The sequence below is a fragment of the Papio anubis genome, chromosome 19 (assembly GCF_008728515.1).
Source record: "Papio anubis isolate 15944 chromosome 19, Panubis1.0, whole genome shotgun sequence".
In the NCBI taxonomy this organism is placed as follows: Eukaryota; Metazoa; Chordata; class Mammalia; order Primates; family Cercopithecidae; genus Papio; species Papio anubis.
In genome coordinates, this window is record NC_044994.1 from 12,236,814 (window position 1) to 12,261,070 (window position 24,257).

At 37.5% G+C, this 24,257-nt stretch overlaps 1 long non-coding RNA gene across 1 annotated transcript in view; it reads right to left on the minus strand.

Annotated features, from left to right (window-relative positions):
* Positions 1-13,711: 13,711 nt before the first annotated feature.
* The window catches only part of LOC103879601, a 29,607-nt gene continuing 19,061 nt past the window's right edge, over positions 13,712-24,257 (minus strand). The window contains exon 3 of the long non-coding RNA XR_001897215.3: positions 13,712-16,200. This is a non-coding gene — a long non-coding RNA (uncharacterized LOC103879601). The remainder of the gene's footprint in view (positions 16,201-24,257) is intronic.

Below are 24,257 nucleotides of genomic sequence, written 5' to 3' on the forward strand. Positions count from 1 at the left end.
TACATTCGCAAATCAATAAACATAATCCAGCATATAAACAGAACCAAAGACAAGAACCACATGATTATCTCAATAGATGCAGAAAAGGCTTTTGACAAAATTCAACAGCCCTTCATGCTAAAAACGCTCAATAAATTCGGTATTGATGGAACGTACCTCAAAATAATAAGAGCTATTTATGACAAACCCACAGCCAATATCATACTGAATGGGCAAAAACTGGAAGCATTCCCTTTGAAAACTGGCACAAGACAGGGATGCCCTCTCTCACCACTCCTATTCAACATAGTGTTGGAAGTTCTGGCTAGGGCAATTAGGCAAGAGAAAGAAATCAAGGGTATTCAGTTAGGAAAAGAAGAAGTCAAATTGTCCCTCTTTGCAGATGACATGATTGTATATTTAGAAAACCCCATTGTCTCAGCCCAAAATCTCCTTAAGCTGATAAGCAACTTCAGCAAAGTCTCTGGATACAAAATTAATGTGCAAAAATCACAAGCATTCTTATACACCAGTAACAGACAAACAGAGAGCCAAATCATGAATGAACTTCCATTCACAATTGCTTCAAAGAGAATAAAATACCTAGGACTCCAACTTACAAGGGATGTAAAGGACCTCTTCAAGGAGAACTACAAACCACTGCTCAGTGAAATAAAAGAGGACACAAACAAATGGAAGAACATACCATGCTCATGGATAGGAAGAATCAATATCATGAAAATGGCCATACTGCCCAAGGTAATTTATAGATTCAATGCCATCCCCATCAAGCTACCAATGAGTTTCTTCACAGAATTGGCAAAAACTACTTTAAAGTTCATATGGAACCAAAAAAGAGCCCGCATCTCCAAGACAATCCTAAGTCAAAAGAACAAAGCTGGAGGCATCACGCTACCTGACTTCAAACTGTACTACAAGGCTACAGTAACCAAAACAGCATGGTACTGGTACCAAAACAGAGATATAGACCAATGGAACAGAACAGAGTCCTCAGAAATAATACCACACATCTACAGCCATCTGATCTTTGACAAACCTGAGAGAAACAAGAAATGGGGAAAGGATTCCCTATTTAATAAATGGTGCTGGGAAAATTGGCTAGCCATAAGTAGAGAGCTGAAACTGGATCCTTTCCTTACTCCTTATACGAAAATTAATTCAAGATGGATTAGAGACTTAAATGTTAGACTTAATACCATAAAAATCCTAGAGGAAAACCTAGGTAGTACCATTCAGGACATAGGCATGGGCAAAGACTTCATGTCTAAAACACCAAAAGCAATGGCAGCAAAAGCCAAAATTGACAAATGGGATCTCATTAAACTAAAGAGCTTCTGCACAGCAAAAGAAACTACCATCAGAGTGAACAGGCAACCTACAGAATGGGAGAAAATTTTTGCAATCTACTCATCTGACAAAGGGCTAATATCCAGAACCTACAAAGAACTCAAACAAATTTACAAGAAAAAAACAAACAACCCCATCAAAAAGTGGGCAAAGGATATGAACAGACATTTCTCAAAAGAAGACATTCATACAGCCAACAGACATATGAAAAAATGCTCATCATCACTGGCCATCAGAGAAATGCAAATCAAAACCACAATGAGATACCATCTCACACCAGTTAGAATGGCGATCATTAAAAAGTCAGGAAACAACAGGTGCTGGAGAGGATGTGGAGAAATAGGAACACTTTTACACTGTTGGTGGGATTGTAAACTAGTTCAACCATTATGGAAAACAGTATGGCGATTCCTCAAGGATCTAGAACTAGATGTACCATATGACCCAGCCATCCCATTACTGGGGATATACCCAAAGGATTATAAATTATGCTGCTATAAAGACACATGCACACGTATGTTTATTGCAGCACTATTCACAATAGCAAAGACTTGGAATCAACCCAATTGTCCATCAGTGACAGATTGGATTAAGAAAATGTGGCACATATACACCATGGAATACTATGCAGCCATAAAAAAGGATGAGTTTGCATCCTTTGTAGGGACATGGATGCAGCTGGAAACCATCATTCTTAGCAAACTATCACAAGAACAGAAAACCAAACACCGCATGTTCTCACTCATAGGTGGGAACTGAACAACGAGATCACTTGGACTCAGGAAGGGGAACATCACACACCGGGGCCTATCATGGGGAGGGGGGAGGGGGGAGGGATTGCATTGGGAGTTATACCTGATGTAAATGACGAGTTGATGGGTGCAGCAGACTAACATGGCACAAGTATACATATGTAACAAACCTGCATGTTATGCACATGTACCCTACAACTTAAAGTATAATAATAATAAATAAATTTAAAAAAAAAAAAAAAAAGAAATTGCAGTAAAGGTTTAAATGGAGAAAAAAAAGTGTTTGGGAAGAAGAAACAGGTTAGAATAATAAGCAATATGCTAAGAAAAGCCAGCAATTGTACTCAGTACAGAGACTGGGCAAAAAGCTGTTCCGCTAAGTGACACTTATCAAAATAATCCCACAAGTATGGGGGCTGGACATTAGGGACGTTCACTCAAGGAAACAATATTTATCAGACAACGTAATGTCAGGAAAGACAACTTAAACTTCCAGCATATGCACAAAGTACAGTGAAGCCAAAAGAAGGATTAGGTCTTTTTCAAGGGATTGATGTGATTAAAATTAGAACAATGAAAGTCCAGCCACTGAGATGCAGATGAGTCTGCAGAAAGATCACGCCATCCCATGGTCACTCTGAAAAGTGTCTTAGAGCGTTTTCTTTCAGAAAAGTGAAATATGTTACCTGATACGCACCTGGGCTCTACTTAAAAACTGTCTGAAAGCATGGTGAAAAGGTATTTGCCAACATGTCTAAAATACCAGCAAACCCTATTTATTATTAATAACTTTTGCAGAGCCCCTTGATTATACTAATAAATGTTTTCCTTTCAAAATAATAACACTTAAGAATATAAGTATAAATTTTCCATCAAGATAAAATAGAGTGAATAAATACCAAAAATTCTTTCTCCGAATCTTTTAAACATTTCTTCAGTTTTGTGAAGGGGTAATTTTATTTTTTTATTTGTTTCCTTTTATTTTTTTCTTCCAACTTTTATTTTAGGTCCAAAGGGTATATGTGCAGGTTTGTTAGATGGTAAATGCAAGTCACTGGGGTTTGGTGAACAAATCATTTCATCATCCAGGTGGTGAGCACAGTACCTGTTAGATGGTTTTTTGCTCCTCACCCTCCTCCCATTCTCTACTCTCAAATAAGCCCCAGTGTCTATTGTTCCCCTCTTTGTATCAAAGTGTGCTCAGTGTTTACCTCCGACTTATAGGTGAGAGCATGAGATATTTGATTTTATGTTCCTTTGTTAATTTGCTTAGGATAATGGCCTCCAGCTGCCTCCATGTTGCTGCAAAGGAAGTGATTTCATTCTTTTTATGGCTGTGTAACATTCCATGGTGTATGTGTAACCACATTTTCTTTATCCAGTCCTCTGTTGATGGGCAGCTAGTTTGATTCCATGTCTTTGCTATTGTGAAAAGCGCTGTGATGGACATACACATGCACGTGTCTTTGTGTAGAAAAATCTATATTCCTTTGGTCATATACTAGTAATTAGATTGTTGGGACCGGGCACAGTGGCTCACTCCTGTAATCCTAGCACTTAGGGAGGCCAGCCCGGGTGGATCACGATGTCAGGAGTTCGAGACCAGCCTGGCCAACATGGTGAAACCCTGTCTCTACTAAAGATATGAAAAAATTAGCCAGGTGTGGTAGCCAGCTGTAATCCCAGCTACTCAGGAGGCTGAGGCAGGAGAATCGCTTGAACCCGGGAGGCAGAGGTTGCCGTGAGCCAAGATTGCGCCATTGCACTCCAGCCTGGGTGACAGGGCAAGACTCCATCTAAAAAAAAAAAAAAATTGTTGGGTAGAACGATAGTTCTATTTAAACCTATTTTTAAAAATATGTTCAAAATATACGTCCATATATATCTGTATACAAAATAAATAATAAATAAACTTCCCAAAATAAATAATAAAAATTTAATATGGGCCAGATTTAGAAAAGGCACTAATATCTAACTGAAAGTCTGTGTCCTAAAACTACAGAAGCGGAAGGCAAGTAAGGGGCAGACTCCATCATCTCCTCCAATGTCTCCAACAAGTAGAGCCATTAGCTGGAGACTGCAAAAAAAAAAAAAAAAAAAAAAAAAAAAAACCACAAACAAAACAAGACCATCTGCCTTTTACTGCCTCACCTCTGGACCTAGTAGCTCACACAGGAGTTGCTGTAAAACAGACTTTTTCACACGTTACTGATCAAAGTAAAAATTTAAAACCCCTTGTGGAAATTTATCTAGCAATATGTCTCAAGAGACTTAAAAAAAAAGTTTTTAGCCTTTCCCAAAATAAACCCAAACCTGGTTACTTTTCCGTGGCCAGAACCACAAGTGCAATCTGGTGAGAATAAAACTACTGATTTCCACCTCCATAACTCTCTATCTCCCCATCCTCCACCCCCAAACATTTTCTGTCTCAGGATATGGCATTGACAATTATCTAGGTGTTCAGGTCCAAAATCTAGAAGATATCTTGATTCCTCTTTCAACCTCAAATGCAATTCATCAATAAGTTTTCCCATACCAACCTCCAGAATGCATGCCAAGGCTAACCACTTCTCACTGTCTCCTCTCTTCTATCCTAGGCCTGGCCACCATTGTTTCTCACCTGAACAGCTGAAACTGTCTCCTGATTTCCCTACCTCTGCTCTTACTCCCCACAGTCCATTCTCCATACAACAGCCAGAGGGATGTTCCTAAAGCAATATAAGATCCTGTGAATCTCCTACTGACTTCAGGTCATTTAAAGCAGCACAAAACCCCACCTCTTTACAAGGACCTCCCTCATCTGGCCCCACTTATGTCTGTCCTATTCTCACCACGATTCAGACACAGTTTTGCTTTGTGTTCCTTGAATCTGCCAAGTTTCTTCCCAGGTTAGAGCCTTGGCATTTATTGTTCCTCCAGCTGGAAATGCTCTGCTCCCACAAGTTAATAATAATAGTATCTCAAATTTATCTAGACCTAATATACTCCAAGCCTTAGTCCAAGAGTGTTCCACATGTTAATTAATTCGGGTTAGTCTGGGTCTTTCAAGAACTAGATGCCAAGATAGGATTTAAAATGTAAGAAACTTATTGCAGGGAATATCTGTAAGAAAAAATGGGGGAAGAGAGGGTTACTGTGAGAGCCTTCAGACCATGTTGCCATGTTTCCAGGTGAAAGAAGGGAAGAAGGGAGGAAGGGAAGAATAGATGCATCTTAAATTACCACACAGTTCCTTAAAACATTCACCAAGGCTCCTCAAGCCAAAGTCGCCTTTTAGGGGAGTCCAATGTCTGCCAGGAATGGGTCTGCCTCAGTACCCCTGCCACGCCCAGTCACTGGCTGGGAGCAGCCCCTTGGGAAGTGTCTCAATGCAACCGCAATAAGGGGTTCAGATCGCTGCGGTGGGGGCTGTCAATCAATGGCACCCCTGCAGCCAGAGCTCTGACAGGCATGTTCTCTTGGGCACCATATCCTTCAATCTTCCCAACAACCCAATAAAGATTTATTATATTAGCCCCATTTATAAATCAGGGAATGAGGCACAGAAAGTCACTCATTTAGCAGGTAGCAGAGTCAGGATCCAGCTCCAAGTGGTCTCGCTCTAGATTCCTCATTTCTAACCAGCACTCCATTCAGGTCACACCCTGTGTCATCTCCTCAGTAATAGACGATCCTAGAAAAAGTGGGCATTGCCCTCCCCCTAAACCATTGCAATATTTTATCTTCCTAGCTCTCTTCAGTACCTAAACTTATTTATTTCAAATGTTAAACTATCGGTCTTCCCTCAACTAGGATGGAGGACTTACTGGTAGATTGGGTTTAGTTGAGAGAAGTGGGTGGGGGGTAAGGGAAAGGAAGGAGTCAGATGTCTAACTCTAGCAACTGAGCGGGTAAAATGAACTATCTTAATTCAACAGCCGAAACCAAACAGCATGAAAAATTGTGAGCACACTCCTATTAAAATCAATCACAAGCTTAAAACCCCACTCTCATCTCTATTATTACAGGTCCTTCTAGAGATTCCAGTGCAATAAAGCCAAAAACTTTAACAGATATATCGATTCGAAAGGAGGCGAAAAAGGATCAAAATTTGCTGGTGATTTTATTATCTATCTAGTAAAATCCAAAACACTTAACAAAAAGAAAAAGAAAACTAAAAAATATACAAGAATTTAGAGTTTTCCTAAATAACAACAATAACCATTTAGAAGTACAATGGAGAAAAGATTGCAGTCATAATATTATATATATATATACACACACTATATATATACACCATAATACTATAATATATATACACATAATACTATACTATATATATAATAACTGGTAATAAAATTAATCAAAAAATTTAAATCATCCATGAAGACAATTACCAAATTTTGCTAAAGAATTTAAAACGTTATACACAGAGAGGTCATGTTCATTGCAAATAGATACACTTGATACTCTAAAGGTGTAAACTCTTTCTAAATCAGTTCACAGTTTTACCACAATTGTAATATAAACACTAGCAGAAATTGTTTCACAACTTAATACATGAATTATAAAGTTATTTGAAAGACTGAATAAGTCAAAATAGTTAAGAAATTGATTTTAAAGGAAGGCACTAAGGATGGAGTTGTCCTACCAGATGTTAAAATGTATTATAAAGCAACAACAATTCAACATCAGCAGCATAGTTTTGTAATGAGAACTGACAGTCAAATTAATGAATCATGTAAGATAATACAAAACTCCAGCATCCATAAAATTAGTATACATAAAATTTAACATATGTAAAAATTTTTATATGAAAACATGGCCACACAATTGGTAGAGGAAATCAACAAATAGCATTCGTTCAAAAGAGTAAAGGCAGATGGTTCTCTCAAGGTTCACACCCAGTAACTTCTAGAAAGATCCAAGTTAAAGGTAACATCATAAAATAACTAAAAGTAAAAATATTATCTCATATTTATCTCATTAAAGAGAGATAAATGTATACAACAGAATATTATAAAGTATAATCATCTTTTCGAAAAAATTTAATAACTTTAGAAAACATGTTTAAGTGAACAAAATTACAAAACAATACAAAGAAAATTCTTTATTAAAGTCATCATTATCTGAGTTTTCACAATTACAGAAGAAAGGATAATTCATTTAAATATTAAATACTTCTTCATTAATTGCCCACATACATAGAAATACTCCTTTCTACTTAACACTATGCCTGACCCTTCTGAAGATATATGTTTTGGTCAAATATAGCTATTAATCAGATGTATATATTGACTGGGAAAATTAATCATTAGAAAAATTGATGAGGTTCTCAAATATTTTTACATAAATGATAATACAGGCATACCTTGAAGATATTGCAGGTTCACTTCCAGACCACCACCAATAAAGCAAATGTCACAATAAAGTGAGTCACATTAACTTTTTGGTTTCCTAGTACAAATAAGATTTATGTTAACACTATATTGTAGTCTATTAAGTATGCAGTAATTGCATTATGTCTTTAAAAAGTAAATACTTTAATTTGAAATATTGGTTAAAAAAAAAAAAAAAAAACTCTAGTGATCATGTAGGGCTTTGGCCAGTTGTAATCTTTTTGCTGGTGGAGCGTCTTGCCTCAATGTTGATGGCTGTTTAACTGATCAGGGTAGTGGCTGCTGAAGTCTGAGGTGGCTGTGGCAGTCTCTTAAAATAAGACAACAATGAAGTTTGCTATATCAACTGACTCTTTTGCAAAAGATTTCTCTGTAGCATGTAATGCTGTTTAATAGTATTTTACTTAAAGTAAAACTTCTTTCAAAATTGGAGTCAATCCTTTCAAACCTTGCTGCTGCTTTATCAATTAAGTTTATAGAATATTCTAAATCCATTTTTGTTATTTCAACAATGTTCATGGCATCTTCACCATGAATAGTTTCCATCTCAAGAAACTACTTTCTTTGCTTATCTATAAAAAGCAACTCCTCATTCATTCAATTTTTATCATGAGATTGCAGCAATTCAATCACATCATTTGGCTCCATTTCTAATTCTATTTCTCTTGCTATTTCTACCACATCTGCAGTTACTTCCTCCACTGAAGCCTTGAACCCATAAAAGTCATCCATGAAGGTTGGAATCAAATTCTCCCCCAAAGTCCTATTACTGTTGATATTTTGAACTCCAGCCACGAATCATGAATGTTCTTCTTGGCATCTACAATGGTGAATCCTTTCCAGAAAGTCTTCAATTTACTTTGCCCAGATCAATCAGATGAATAACTATTTATGGCAGCTATAGCCTTACAAAATGTATTTCTTAAATAACAAAATTTGAAAGTCAAAATTACTAACTGATCCATGGACTGAAGAATGGATATAGTGTTAGCAATCATGAAAAAAGATCAATCTCCTTGTACATCTTCATCAGAGCTCTTGGGTGACCAGATACATTGCCAATGAGCCATAATATCTTAAAGGAATCTTTTTTTTCTGAGCCAGTAGGTCTCAACAGTAAGCTTCAAATATTCAGTAAACTTTGCTGTAAACAGATGTGCTGTCATCCAGGCTGTGTTGTTCCATTTCTGGAGCACAGGCAGAGTAGATTTAGCATAATTCTTAAGGACCCTAACATTTTCAGAATAGCAAATGAACATTGGCTTCAACTTAAAGTCACCAGCTTTGTCAGCCCCTAACAAGACAGTAACCCTGTCCTTCAAAGCTTTGAAGCAGGTATTGACTTCTCCTCTCAATCTATGAAAGTCCTAGACGGCATCTTTCTCCAGTAGAAGGCTGCTTCATTTACATTGAAAATCTGTTGTTTAGTGTAGCCACCTTTACCAATGATCTTATATAGATCTTCTGAATAACTTGCTGCAACTTCTACATCAGCACTTGCTGCTTTACCTTGCACTTTTATGTTATGGAGATGGCATCTTCTCTTATACCTCATGAACCAATCTGTGCTAGCTTTCAACTTTTCTTCTGCAGCTTCTTTACCTCTTAGCCTTCATAGGGTTGAAGAGAGAATAGGGTCTTCTCTGGATTAGGCTTTGGCTTGAGGGAATGTTGTGGCTGGTTTGATCTTCAATTCAGACCACTCAAACTTTTTTTATATCAGCAATAAGGCTGTTTCACTTTGTTATAATTTGTGTGTTCACTAGAGTAGCACTTTTAATATCCTTCAAGAACTTTTCCTTTGCATTCACAACTTGGTTCACTGTTTGACACAACAGGCCTAGTTTTTGGCCTATCTAGGCTTTTGACACATCTTCCTCATCAAGTTTAATCATTTCTGTAATAGCTTTTGATTTAAAAAGAGAGATGTGTGACTCTTCACTTGAACACTTAGAGGCCATTGTAGGGTTATTAACTGGCCTAATTTCAATATGGTTGTGTCTCAGGGAATAGGGAGGTCCAAGGAGAGGGAAAGAGATGAGAGACTGGCCAGTTGGTAGTGCAGTCAAAACACCCACACCTATGGATTAAGTTCACAGTCAGGTGGGCAGGGTTCATAGTGCCCCAAAAGAATTACAATAGTAACATCAAAGAACACTAATCACACATCATAGTAGCAGATATAATAATAATGAAACGTTACGATATTTTTAGAATAACCAAAATGTGACACAGAGATGCAAAGTGTGCATGTGCTATTGTAAAAATGGTGGCAATAGACTTGTTCAACACAGGGCTGTCACAAACCTTCAGTTTGTAAAAAAGCAGTATCTATAAAATGCAATAAAGAGAGGTGCAATAAAATGAAGTATGCCTGTATTTAAGAAGTAAAAAATGTTATGACAACTGACAGTTTTGTCAGAAACACTAAGCTAAAGCAACGAATTGATTTCTTGTTTTTCACTAAGAATTAGCTCGTAGGTAGAATTAACATGAATTTTGAAATGTTTATAAGGGTTTTTTCATCTTCATTTTATTTTTCAACATGAAGTCCCAATCAAACTTTTTTCCACCGTGGTTGGCAGAATTCTAAGACAGACCCAAGAACCCTGCCCCCTATTGTTACATCCCAGTACAATTCCCTCCCCATGAGTGTGACAGGGATTTGTGAATATGATGGGACAGTTCTCCCACGATTACATTACCTTAAATGGCAGAAGAATCTTGCAGATGAATTAAGGTCCTAATCACGATTACATTACCTTAAATGGCAGAAGAATCTTGCAGATGAATTAAGGTCCTAATCACGATTACATTACCTTAAATGGCAGAAGGATCTTGCAGATGAATTAAGGTCCTAATCATTTGACACTGAGTTCATCGAAAGGGAAATTATCCTGGGTGGACCTGACATAATCAGGTGAGCCCCTGAAAGAGGTTGGAGACATTAGAATTGTAGAAGAGATTCTCTTACTGGCCTTGAAGGAGCAAACTGCCATATTGTAAAAAGGGCCATGCAGCAAACAGCAGGTAGTTTCCAGATGCCGAGAGTGGCCCCCAGCTGACAGCCAGCAACAAAGCAAGCACTTATAACCTCAAAGAACTAAATTTTGCCAATAGACAACGAGCAGAAAAGAGGACCTCAAGCTCCGTATGAGATCGCAGCTCCATCTGACACCTCCAAACCCCGGTGAGACTTTGAACAGAGGATCCAACATAAACATGTCCAGATGCTAGATCCGCAGAAACTGTGAAATAATACATACGTTGTTTTAAGCCACTACATTTGTGATCATTTGTTACACAGCAATAGAAAGCTAATAGCCCTACTATTGACTATGACATTTTCAGTTAGAATATACATTCATATTAGGTGGTGCTTTTCTGTTATCAGTTACCATGGATAATAATAAGGGCCTTATATACTTGAGTGATTATTTGATAATTGTCTGTGTCTTGATGAGATTTCAAGCTCCACAGCGGGTAGAAACTACATCTGTTTTGCTCACCATTATAGCCTCGGGGGGCAGCACATAGTAATTACTCAATATATGTGTTGAATGGATGTTCTCATTATTTGCTTTCATGTCTCTCATGAGCCCCTGAAAGTTACTGTTACGAGAAAAAAGGGGGTGCAGAGGAAAATTTATTCCATTATCTCTTCAAATAATATATAGCACGTCTAAGAAAACCTAGAGAACACAAGGTACAGAGATTCCTCTGGCGACCTGCAATCAGAAAAATGGCTTGACCCTTGGGAAGGCACGGGACAGCCTTGGGTAAAGTGGCCGATAAGGACCAGCTGCAAAAGGCAGCTTCAGCTGTGAGCCAAAAGCCAGATGTCAAGGACACATCAGCCCTGCCTCAATTCCTTGCCTGCCTCTCCAGACCCTCACATCTGTTCTAAGGTCATGAAGGCTCCGCCCTGTGTTCCTCAAAGACAACCTGCCCACTTTTGGGCACAGTATCAGTCGGCTCAGCCCACTGATCCGGGCAAAGTACAAGTTGTCACTAAGTGTCCTTTGTTGTCCATTCGTTGTTCCAATAGGACCAGAGTGTCTTGTCCCCAACCCCCACCACTTCCAGAGGAGGACTTCTCCCCACCTCGTATGCTGCAGTCCCAAGACTGGGCTTTTGCCTCAGTTCCCATAAAGCTGTCTTACATGGTCATTTACTGGAGTCCCGTCATGAACTCGAACCCGGTCACCTGTCCATTGATTCTTGTGTCCACCTCCAGCCTGGATTAACAACATTACAGTCCACAACCTGGGCCCCGAGTAGAAACTCTGTCAGTGGCTGCTTCACTCACATCACTCACAGCTGAGCTGCCCGTTAGGCTCTGTGCTTTGCCAGCTCTCAGGCAGGCCTGCACGGCTCCCGACTCCTGCCATTGTTCCGTGGACAATGAGTCCACAACTGACTTCTCACTCCTTTCCCTCCCCATCCACCTATTTTTGCCAAGAGGAACCAGAAGACTTGCAAACTCCTTACTTCACCTCATAAGACATCCCATAAAGAAAGGAATATTCTGGCCGGGTGTGGTGGCTCACACCTGTAATGCAGCACTTTGAGAGGCCAAGGTGGGTGGATCACGAAGTCAGGAGTTCAAGACCATCCTGGCTAACACAGTGAAACCCCGTCTGTACTAAAAAATACAAAAACTTAGCCAGGCTTGGTGGCGAGCGCCTGTAGTCCCAACTACTTGGGAGGCTGAAGCAGGAGAATGGTGTGAACCCAGGAGGTGGAGCTTGCAGTGAGCCAAGATCACGCACTGCACTCCAGCCTGGGCGACAGAGCGTGACTCTGTCTCAAAAATAATAATAATAATTTTAAAAAATACTAATTTCATGCTTTATTAAATGGCAGGTTTGGTTTTTGGTTTTGGTTTGTTACTGAGACAGGATCTCACTGTGTTGCCCCAGCTGGACCACAGTGGCTTGAACACAGCTCACTGCATCCTTGACCTCCCAAGCTCCAGTGATCCTCCCACCTCAGCCTTCCAAGTAGCGTGGACTACAGGTATGTGCCACCACGCCCAGCTGATTTTTTAATATTTTTTGTAGAGACAGGGTTTCAGGTTTTGCCCAGGCTGTTCTCAAATTCCTGAACTCAATCGATCCGCCCTCCCTCGCATCCCAAAGTGCTGGAATAACAGGCATGAACCACCGTGCCTAGCCTGTTAAATGTAGTTTTAAACACTTTTTTTCTGAAGACATTTAAGCAACAATAGGAATACAAGAAAGTTTAAATAAATCTCTTAGCAAGTTTTTTCCAGACATATGTGATTTTTTTTTTTTTTACATAATAAAGTCATTTAGACAAATCGGTTTGTGTCCACATCCCATTCATACAGTGTGAAATATGTAGTTTTATGGTAATTAGTCATTTTTGATACTGTTAATATTTAATGAATTCAACCTAAGGCATCTTTAGTTAATCTAAATATAAAATCATTACCCCTTCATTAACTATGATATATAAATCTGCTTATAAAATATTTATCTAAAAGCTATATGTAGGTTTTTCCTTCTATGGTCAATTAACCACCAGTTATCTATGAATTTTCTTTAACGAAACTTCCCACAATTTAAAAACAAATTTTAGTGGTTTTAAGTATAAAAATACCTTGTATAGGCATAATTTCAAAATGTTAATATATTTTTTCTCCTTTCAGTAACCAAGACATTATCCTTGAATACGAGCAACTAGTTTCACCCATGCCTACAGAATTTTTAAAGAGGCACACACACAATGATTCTCAATCTTACTACACGCTAGACTTACCTGGGGAGATTTTAAAAGACCCAAAGTCTAGGCCCACCACCAGAAACCCTGATTCAAGTGTTCTGGGGTGAAACCCAAGCATTAGCAGTTCTGAAAACTCCTCGGGTGATTCTAATGTACAACCAGGCTGGAGACTGCTGCCATAGTGTGGTCACAGATATCAAGTTGAAGATTAGGGGTGAGATAGTTGAGGAAGAACACAGCAGCTGGAAAAAAAGACTTCTTACAGCCAGGCTTAAGGAGGACCACGGGCCGGGCGCAGTGGCTCACGCCTGTAATCCCAGCACTTTAGGAGGCCGAGGCGGGTGGATCATGGGGTCAGGGGATCGAGACCATCCTTGCTAACTCAGTGAAACCCCATCTCTACTAAAAATACAAAAACTTACCTGGGCATGGTGGCGGGCACCTGTAGTCCCAGCTACTCGGGAAGCTGAGGCAGGAGAGTGGCGTGAACCCGGGAGGTGGAGCTTGCAGTGAGCTGAGATGGAGCCACTGCACTCCAGCCTGGGCGACAGAGCGAGACTCTGTCTCAAAAAAAAAGAAGAAGGACCATGGACTAGGCTCCAGCTAGTGCTCCAGCTTCTGCACAAGTAAATCCTGGGCTCTTCTGCAGGCTTGGACACATCCACGGGGGGAGACTAGAGACTAGGGACATTTTCTAGGACTAGTGTCATCCTGTTGCCTCCAGATGTATGCAGATGAGGCACCAGGCCCCAGCTGCACAAATTGGGGTGCTGGTTCAGAGATGGCATTGTAGGTTCTCAAATGGCTTGTCCCACCTGTTATGTTATGTCCCACCTGCGTTTACAAGAGGAGGTAGAATTTATTCTGCAGAAGCATTTTCTTAACTTGTTTACACAGAGATATCCTACCTGGATCTCTCTCTCTGTCTCTCACACACACACACACACACACAAACACACACACACTCACATCAACCTACTTGGTAGAATTTTTTCAGTTACTTTTCTAACCAGAGATACATATTAGAAATTGCTATATTTGAATATGAGAAAACATATTTATGGAAATACTCCCAGTGTATATCAGGCTCTTTTTAGCACCTCCCTTAGTACAGCCCCCTTAACTGCTCCCCTTCAAGAAGTCAGGGTTTTCATACTCTCACTGTATCTCTTTTCTCTAAGCCTGTTCTTAAGGGGTGATTTGATGAGAGTAATTTACCCACTAACGTGTACTGAGTTTGCTATGTTGCCTCTTAAGACTTCAACTCTGGCCAGGCATGCTGGTGCACACCTGTAATCCCAGCTACCTTGTAGGCTGAGGCACGAGAATCGCTTGAACCCAGGAGGCGGGGGTTCCAGTGAGCCCAGTCCATGCCACTGCACTCCAGCCTGAGCAAAGAGTGAGACTCTGTCTCAAAAAAATGTCTTCAACTCTAATTGTGGAACTAAGGGCTTTGTCCCCCTTTTAAAAGGACTCTATGCAAGCAGAGATTCCTTTTGGATGGATAGTGCTTCCTGACATGATTGCATCAACACCCATTAAAGAGCTGTTGACTCCTTCACACCAGGCTGGGTCTACTCATAAGCTAACTATTCACTAAACCCATGCCCTTAATTGGAAAGATTAAAAGAGGGAAAACATTAACGTTTAATCTAGTTTGGTTGCCTCCATCTAGACAAGTGAACAAGACTGTGGATGTTCTCGTGCCTTGCTTCATTCCACAGCTCCCGGAAGCATCTTTCCTAAGTTGCCCAATTAAAAGTACTTTACACAATGTAGGAAATGAAACAATGTGATGAAAGGTCCAAGAGATTATCACACATTTCACTTTCAAATATTTTCATCCTACAAATATTAGACTAAAGAAAACCATTTTAATTAGAAAAACACATGGAAAAACTCATAACAAGCACGATGTAACAAGGTTTGCAGAGAGATTTTCTCCAGGCATGGAGCTTCAATGTCAATAAATCAAGACAAAGAGAACTTCTGGGATGTATCGCTACTAGTTTCTTACCAAAAGTGGGGGCGGGGAGCATTTAAAGGGAAATACCCCTCATTTTTACTAGAACAACTTGGGCCAAACATGATCGTATTTACCTGTTTGTTTTCCTTCAAATATTAGCTTATTTGAACAAGTAAAGCTTTTTCCTAAATGCCATGTCAGCCTTACTTTTTCTAATTTGCCTAATGAATAATTTCCCCTCTCTACTCCCTCTGTCCTTAGGAGTAGCTAGTATTCCGGTACATGGTAGCCATATATCATGTACACATTCATACATTATCCAGAAGTAAATGCATTTCTAAGTGCTTTGTGAGTCACCAAGGATACCATGGTTAATATGTGTCTCCATCATTAACCTTTGACTTACAACTTACAAAACTGCTATCATGAAAGAGAATTATTATTTTTTTTAGAGACAGGGTCTCACTATGTCACCCAGGCTGGTCTCAAATTCCTGGCCTCCCACCTCCACCTCCCAAAGTGTTGAGATTAACAGGCATAAGCAACCATGCCAGCCAAGAAGATAATACTTTTTAAACTCTTATATGTACTTTGATTAATACAGATTCAAAAGAAACCTGCAGACTGAATTCATCTGCCAATTCAGAAGAAATTCTCATCCAAAACTGTGTATGTGTTAGAATATATATGTGTGTATATATGTGTATATATATAATCACACACACACATTTACACTTTTTCTAATTTCTCCCCATCAATTAATATTTATAAGCATATTAATTTGAAAGTCAATCTGAGACAGAGATACAATTTCTAGATAAGACAACACAGATGGTGGCATGCATTCTTGCAGACTATTTTTATATTGACTCTCTTACAGACAATCTGTTTTATCAGTTTTCCAATGGGTCCACAGTATGAAGAACTCCAAAAAAGAAAATTCCAAGATTCTGAAAACACTTGGCTGTAAACAGACTTAGTGAGCATAGCTTCTCCCTTTGCCAAGTCCCTAGGATGAAAAAAAAAAAAAAAAAAAACTAAGTATATAACCAAACATTTCCTTCCCCCATCCTGTTGAAGAAACTTATTACTGTATTGCTAGATGCTGGTGAAGTCATTAGCAAACTGACTCTGACTCTGACAAAGCAGATACATGAGCTTTGGGCTGTAAGGATACCAGAAATTTGCTGCAGGGTGATAAAAATGTGTTAGGCATAAGAGCCGTGTAATCAAGGAATGAGTTAACAAATAAGATGACACAAAACAAGCAATATCATACGGTCAGGGTTCAGGAACAATCTGGCTGCATATTGTTATCTGGAAATGATCACAAGTAGATAAGACACAGAGCCTATTTGTAACAGTGCATGTAGTGAATGAATATGTAATCACTGGGGTAACATCAAGAGGACAGCCAGCTTCATCTCTAACCATTAATGATCGGTAATAAAAGTGGCAGTGTTTGTTCAGTGGGGGGAAGCTGTTTCCTATTGAGGAGAATACAGCACATTTAGTCAAAAGCCATTCATCTATGCAGGGATGTTGCCAACCTTGCCTAATTCAAAACAAATGAGTCTGGGGCTGAGCTGTGCTTTTAGTGGTTAAAGATGGCCTGTGTCAACATGTCAAGGCTTTGAATTTTGAACTAAGGTAACACAAAGGCAAAGAAAATGAGTGATATACAAATATGAACGCATTACTAAAGATCTGGGTTATTTTCATTAACCAGAAATAATGCCAGCACGCAGGATCACATATTAACAGTTTTAATGTCACTATTTTCTAGACGAGAAGATAGAGCTCTGTTAAATAGCTAAATAATTAAAGAAGTTATTAAGAAGCCATTTCAGCATTTAAATAAGTAACTCAATTAGTAGGCAGACTGAGCTCAGTGTCATCATGATATGCACAGGAAACTGAAATGAATGTTATTGGTTTGGGAAACTGTTCAGACTAAATATTAACTCTTATGGCTCCTTGAATTTCAACAAACATCTGTAAAAGTGCTTATGGTAACATAATACTGTACAATGGTGTAAAGAAAACGTCAAATTTTTACAAAATGTTTAGAAGGGAGTGTGTCCACAAAAATTAGTATCTTATTTCATTTATGTAACTCAGTCTAACTATAACCGCATTTGGAGGAAATATTTTTTAGGTCAAGAAAATTGTCATACAGAGACTAAAATTTCTAAAATTAGTGGCGATCTTATGGCACTTGAACTGGATGATCTCAAACATCCCACCCCAGCTTTCATGATTTAAAATAATATCTCAATGTACTCAAATACTGACCTATCCCATTGAACAAATGCTTTCACGAATAAAATAAAATCATTTAACACATCTTTCTGGAACTCTTAGAAAGAACTGGGTGCTAACTATGTTCACTGCTAGGGAAAACATACGAGTTCAACACAATGCAATCCAAAGGGACACGGGGTTTTGATTTTAAAGTGTGTGTGAATGTGTGTGTTGTATGACCTAAAATTCTTACTTATTTACATTCTGTAATACACTGAAATAAGATCTCAAATGAGAGAATCTATTTATTGTCTTAATAAAATGCACTACAATGGCACCCTACTCTGTCGGTTCTCACAAAATAGGAACATAATTTAAAAGCACTCCTCATTATGTTCACAATGTGTCTTAGCATTTAATAAGATTTTGTTTTCTAATTTTGAAAATCTAGTCAATGTAGCTTTCAAGTACAAAATTACACGTCTGTGATGTTCCATATCCCGTGGTTCAAGAAAGCACACTAAGATGTTTGTATCGCTGAAAATAAGACAAAGAACTGTACCATAAAATATATTTTTTCAAATAAAATTACAGATATAAAAAATAAATTCTCCATTCCTTCTATAGTTAGGAATATAAAAATGTATTATTTTATTTTAGCCCTTACATTTGCCCACATTTACAAATCCAAGTTATGATTTAGTCTGAGTCCTGGGCAAAGACTTAAAACAGCTCTTTTGTTAATGGAATCTGTTGAACCATCTCTATTAATTAAGCCTCCAAACCCCAGTTTGTTTTTACCTGACTGGGCTTCAAAGGGGTGAAGGCAACAGGAAAGTCTGCATACTACAGCATAATGGAATGACAGCTAAGTTGACAGCACATTGTTCTCAACTAGGAAGAGGCACAGTGTGAATTTACCTGTGCAGCAAAGCATTTGTCTACCACTATACAGTGAAGTATCCCGCAAAAGTAGATTTCCCAGATGATGCTAAAACTTTATTTAATCCTTTCTCTATGTTTCAGTCTAGTCCTTAAAAACTGTTAGATCGTAAAATAACATGTGAAATAATATGATATTCTCAAAAGACAATGCCTTTAATTTATGTATCTAATACTTTTAAAGTATTTTTTTCTAATTCTGACATTGTCATATGATCAAACACTGAAATGCCAGAGCTGAGCAAAAATCATGCTTCTCTTAGATCAGGAAACCTTTATTAAGAATATCATGCTATTTAATAGATATATTGAAATATAAAAGTACAATTTTTTAGCTCCAAGAATCAGGCCTGAGTTGGAATATATTATGTTCTTATTTGTTTCAATTGATTTACTTAAAGTGGTGGCCTGTTTACTTAATAAATTCAACTCTCAGTACTCCAACTCAAAGGAATTTTTTTTTTTTTTTTTTTTGAGACGGAGTCTCACTCTGTCACCCAGGCTGGAGTGCAGTGGCTGGATCTCAGCTCACTGCAAGCTCCGCCTCCCAGGTTCACGCCATTCTCCTGCCTCAGCCTCCCGAGTAGCTGGGACTACAGGCGCCCGCCACCTCGCCCGGCTAGTTTTTTGTATTTTTAGTAGAGTCGGGGTTTCACCGTGTTAGCCAGGATGGTCTCGATCTCCTGACCTCGTGATCCGCCCGTCTCGGCCTCCCAAAGTGCTGGGATTACAGGCTTGAGCCACCACGCCCGGCCAAAGGAATTTTTTAAGTAAATATTTGCCCCTTGCTCCATGAATCTCATCAGATTTCTCAGCCTATAATTGAGTACTTCTGTCTTCTTGAATTTTTTTCTGCTCATTAAATAAACTATCATTGAACCAATGTTAATTGTTAAAAGGTTTTAGACTAGATTTGCATTTGGGTTCTAATATGATAGACCTCTTTATTGCTCTTTTCTAGAATCAGGGGAGAACCAGTTTGTGAGTTATAAACTTATGGGACTTTTCCATCGTGAACGTTCCATTGTCTTAATCCTATCCCTAAATTTATCCAAACCTCTCTTTTTTTTCTGCAAACACAGATGCTGATCAAGTTACAATCTAAATATAAAATAGATACATTCATATCTTTTTAAATCTCAAGACAGTGAAAATAAAAATGTGCTGATTAATAATGTGGGGCAAGGCGTTTTTATGTCAAGTACTATGTAAATAAAAGCACAACACACTGAAAAAAAAATGTATGTATCTAATTTTATAGGCTTCTATCTCTTCCCTTGCTGTCAAGCTAGCCACCATCTCTCTTTAATTCTTTATTCTACTGGTTCTGTCAGTTTCTGAAATGCTTGTTAGTGCTTTGTCTAATGTAGAAACGGACCCCAAGTGGAAGCATGGGGACTCTGTAGAGTCAAATACATAGACACATGAACTTTGTATCCACTATTTTTTCATTTATAGATTTTTCCCCTATTCTTTCTGAGAACTCTAACCATATTTCAGAATTGAGGTGGTTAAAATCTTATTACTAGCTACTGTATTGCTACTCTATTTATATATCGGTTCCTGTAATCAATTTCTATCTTTCAAATCCCTTCTCAAGTTTTGGGCCTTTTAAGTATGAGCTTTTTAAAAACAACCGATCCACACTGTATGACTACAAATTATTGGAAGATTTCACAGTCATATTTTTAGAGAAGTAGAAGAACATTGTGAACACAAGTGACTATTTACTACATTTACAGTTTTTCTAACTTGAGAGAAAGTGCTCATAAAAATTATTGGCCAATGTTAGAGAAATACAGATACTTCCATTACTTCCTGTTTTTAGATTATTGACAATTAAAAATAGGTTATTCTTTTCACTTTTTTTTTTTTTTTTTTTTTTTTTTTTTTGAGACAAACTGTCACTGTGTTTCCCAGGCTAGCATACAGTGGTACAAACTTGGTTCACTGCAACCTCCACCTCCAGGGTTCAAGCAATTCTCATGTTTCAGCCTCCTGAGTAGGTGGGATTACAGGCGTGTGCCACCAAGCCCAGCTAATTTTGCATATTTTTAGTTGAGACAGGATTTTGCCATGTTGGCCAGGCTAGTCTTGAACTCCTGACCTCAGGTGATCTGCCTGCCTCAGCCTCCCAAAGTGCTGGGATTTCAGGTGTGAGCCACTGCACCAGGCCTGATTCACTTTAAATCAAAGGAATTTGAAGTCTCAGCATACTATAAAAACTGCTAGAAAGTAATATAAGGTGCTAATATTGCATTTTTATGAGCATTTATGTTTATGCTTAGAATTATAGGTAGAAATGAAGTCAGTCAAATCAAACATCAACCCCTCTATTAAATCAAGTGCAAACATATTTTGCCCTATATGACAATTATCACACTAAAAAGCAGTAAATTATGTGTCCATCACATAGTCTTTTCCAGTATATTTACTTTAATTTTAGAAATCCTTCAATTCCATTTCCAGTGGAAAATTGTCTTCTAACATTTCATTTCTAGACTTTTCTGCTAAGAGGCTAAGTCAAGCAGATAATGGTCTGTGAAATACAGAAATGCACAAGAAGGGGCATCACTAACCTAAAACATCTTTTTTCAGAGTAAATTATTGTGCACGTCACTGTTTCATAAAGTCTGATTTCAGATGTATTTCAGAATAACAGGTGTATTTCAAAATTAACACCACAAAAATAAAGATGTTCTATTTTGATATTTATTCTTTCTTTAAATTGACAGTTTCTGTTATCACTTTGTACTATTATGAGTATTTTAAAACTTAACTCTAATAAACCAATTTTATCTTCAAATTCAGGCAAATTCTCATTATCGCCCAAGTACAGGCAGAAACTTGCCTAAAAACAATCAACAATCATATTAATATAAAAGTATGAGTTTCAGGCCAAAAAATAAAAGCCAATAAGTAAATAGTATACAGATGGTTGTTTTATCTGGATAAAAGGTATGAGACATGAACTATTACACACTGAGTAACATAGCATTAAAACATATCAAACAAAGCCTAATACAAACATAAGAGAAATCAACAGAATTATAAGTATAGTGGAAGATATATTCCTATCAGTTCATAGCATTATGATAAATGTATATAAGAGAACAAATACTAAGGTCTTAAACACATGCACATTACATTTCCTGCAAACAAAGAGTATAGTGTCCTTTTAACTGTCTCTAAAATGCTTATGAAAAGCAAATCGTAGTTTTGAAACTTTAGAAAACTTATATTTTAACTTCAGTGGCAACTTTAGAGAAAAACTCAATAAATTTTTTAATAAGTAATATATATAGGCCACACACTCTGACAATAATTCAATAAAATTAGAAATTAGTAATAAAATTTTAAATAAAAGGCTATAATTACTTTTTTTAAAGCAAAACTAATATCTGATATAATAAACATTTAATCCAAAAGAAAATATAACAAACCTAAGAACACTAAATATATTCAACCAACATTTATTAGATCCCTACTGTATGCCAAGCACCATTCTTTGAGGTCACAAAGAATGAGAAATCTTCATGGGAATTAAAGTCTAATAAGTAGAGAGAAGCATAAAACAAGCAAACAAATAAGCAAAATAAAGTGTGTCACACATGCTCTGATAAAATGCATACAAAATATAATGAGTATCCAAGGCAATGAGTTTGCAGGGCAGAGTATTGAGAAAGAGAGAAGTGCACAGAAATACAGCCCCAGAGATTTTTCAGGGGATCCTCTGTAAAGGAAGTTCGTCTCCTAGTCTTCAGATAAGTACTGATCATACATAGGAGGAAACTATCTGAGATTGGGAAAAAGAATCACCTGAAAGGCTAAGAAGAGACAGTACCTAGAGCTCACAGATAACTAGGAATTATTTCTGTTTCCACAGGGTAAAATAGAAAACCTAATTATTTACAAAACATTGGGAAGAATACTCAGAAAGACTTTGTCTCAAATAGTGGAGGGGAAATTAGACCAAACTACACACTGCTCTGATCTCACCTAACCAAACTTTAGAATGAGAATGTGTTACTGCCTCCAAGCAACTTAATCACATCCCAAAACAAATAGCAAGAATGTTTACAGGAATACAGAAACACCCAGCATTCAGAAAGGTAAAACTGACTATGCCCATTCAACCAAAAACTATGAGGAATGAAAAAAAAAGAAGGAAAATACAGCGCATAACCATACAACCCATAATACAGACCATAATTTTAAAAAATTAGCCAAAACCAACCAGGAAATTGCACAGATGATAGCATTAGTAGACGAGGACATTAAAACAGTTACATTACATTCAAAAAGCTGGAAAAAGACCAAACATGTTAAGTAGACATAAAAGATGTTTAAAGGACCCAAATCAAGCTTCTGAAAATAAAAACTAAAGTGTCTGAGATGAAAAAAAATATTTTGGATGAGATTAATAGCAGAATAAGCATGGCAAAAGAAAATATTGGTGAACTTGAAAACATAGTAATATACATTTCAAGTGGCCTCATATTCTTGTAATTGGAGTCCCTGAAAGAAGTGTACAGAAAAAATAAAAAATAAAAATAGGCTGAAATGTTTCCAAATTTGATAAAAGCTATAAAAGTTTAAAACACCCCAAGTACAGAAGAAAAGAAGAAAAGCGCACCAAAGCACATCATAATCAAATTACCAAAAACCAGGCTAAAGAGAAAAATCTTAAAAGCAGGCAGAGAAAACAATTTATAACATACAGAGATGCATTATATCCCAATAAAGATTAGAGCAGATTTCTCATCAGAAACCATGGAAGCCAGAAGATACTGGAGCAATACTGATGATGATATATTGTGGGATTTGTAACAAACATAGAGGTTAAATATATGACAACAAAATACAAAGGCCAGGAATGGACAAATGGAAGTATATTATTGAAAGATGTTTATATATGAATGTGAAATAGTATATCACTTGAAGGTTGACTATGTTAAGTTAAATATGTATACTATAAACCCCAAAGCAACCAGTAAAATAACGCAGCAAAGTTTTCTAGTTAATAATCCAACAAAGAATTTGAAAAATAATTAACTTAAAGGAGGGAAAAAAAAAAAAAAAAGAGGAAAGAGGGAACTAATAACAAATGGGAAACACAGAGAGAGGCTGTAGGATAAGTCTCTTTGGGAAGCCGAGGCAGGCAGATCACAAGGTCAGGAGATCAAGACCATGGTGAAACCCCATCTCTACTAAAAATACAAAAAATTAGCCAGGTGTGGTGGCGGGCGCCTGTAGTCCCAGCTACTCAGGAGGCTGAGGCAGGAGAATGGCGTGAACCCGGGAGGCAGAGCTGCAGTGAGCCGAGATCGTGCCATGGCACTCCAGCCTGGGCGACAGAGTAAGACTCCGTCTCAAACATAATCATCATCATCATCATCATCATCATCATCATCATCATCATCATCCATACATATCAATAAATTTAAAAGTATTCAACCGACACAAAATGTTTTCTCTGATCACAATGGAATCAAATTAGAAGTCAGTAACAGAAATATTTCTGGAAAATTCCCCAACTATGTAGGAATTAAACAAGAATAGGAGAAAAAGAGACTAAAGATGAATAAAACATAAAAATAAAGTATTTTGAAGTACATGAAATTGAGAACAAAACATATCAAAATTTGTGGAATTCAAGTAAAGTAGTACCTAAAAGGAAATTCATAGAATTAAATGCCTTAAATTAGAAAAATAAAGGTATCAAGACAGTTACCTGAGCTTAAGAAGCTAGACAAAAAGAGAAAGTTAAAAGCAAAATATGAAGAAAGGAAATAAGGATATTCAAAGTTTAAATTAATGAAATAGAACACAAAAAATAATGGATAAAAAGACAAAACCACATTGATAAACCTTTAGCCC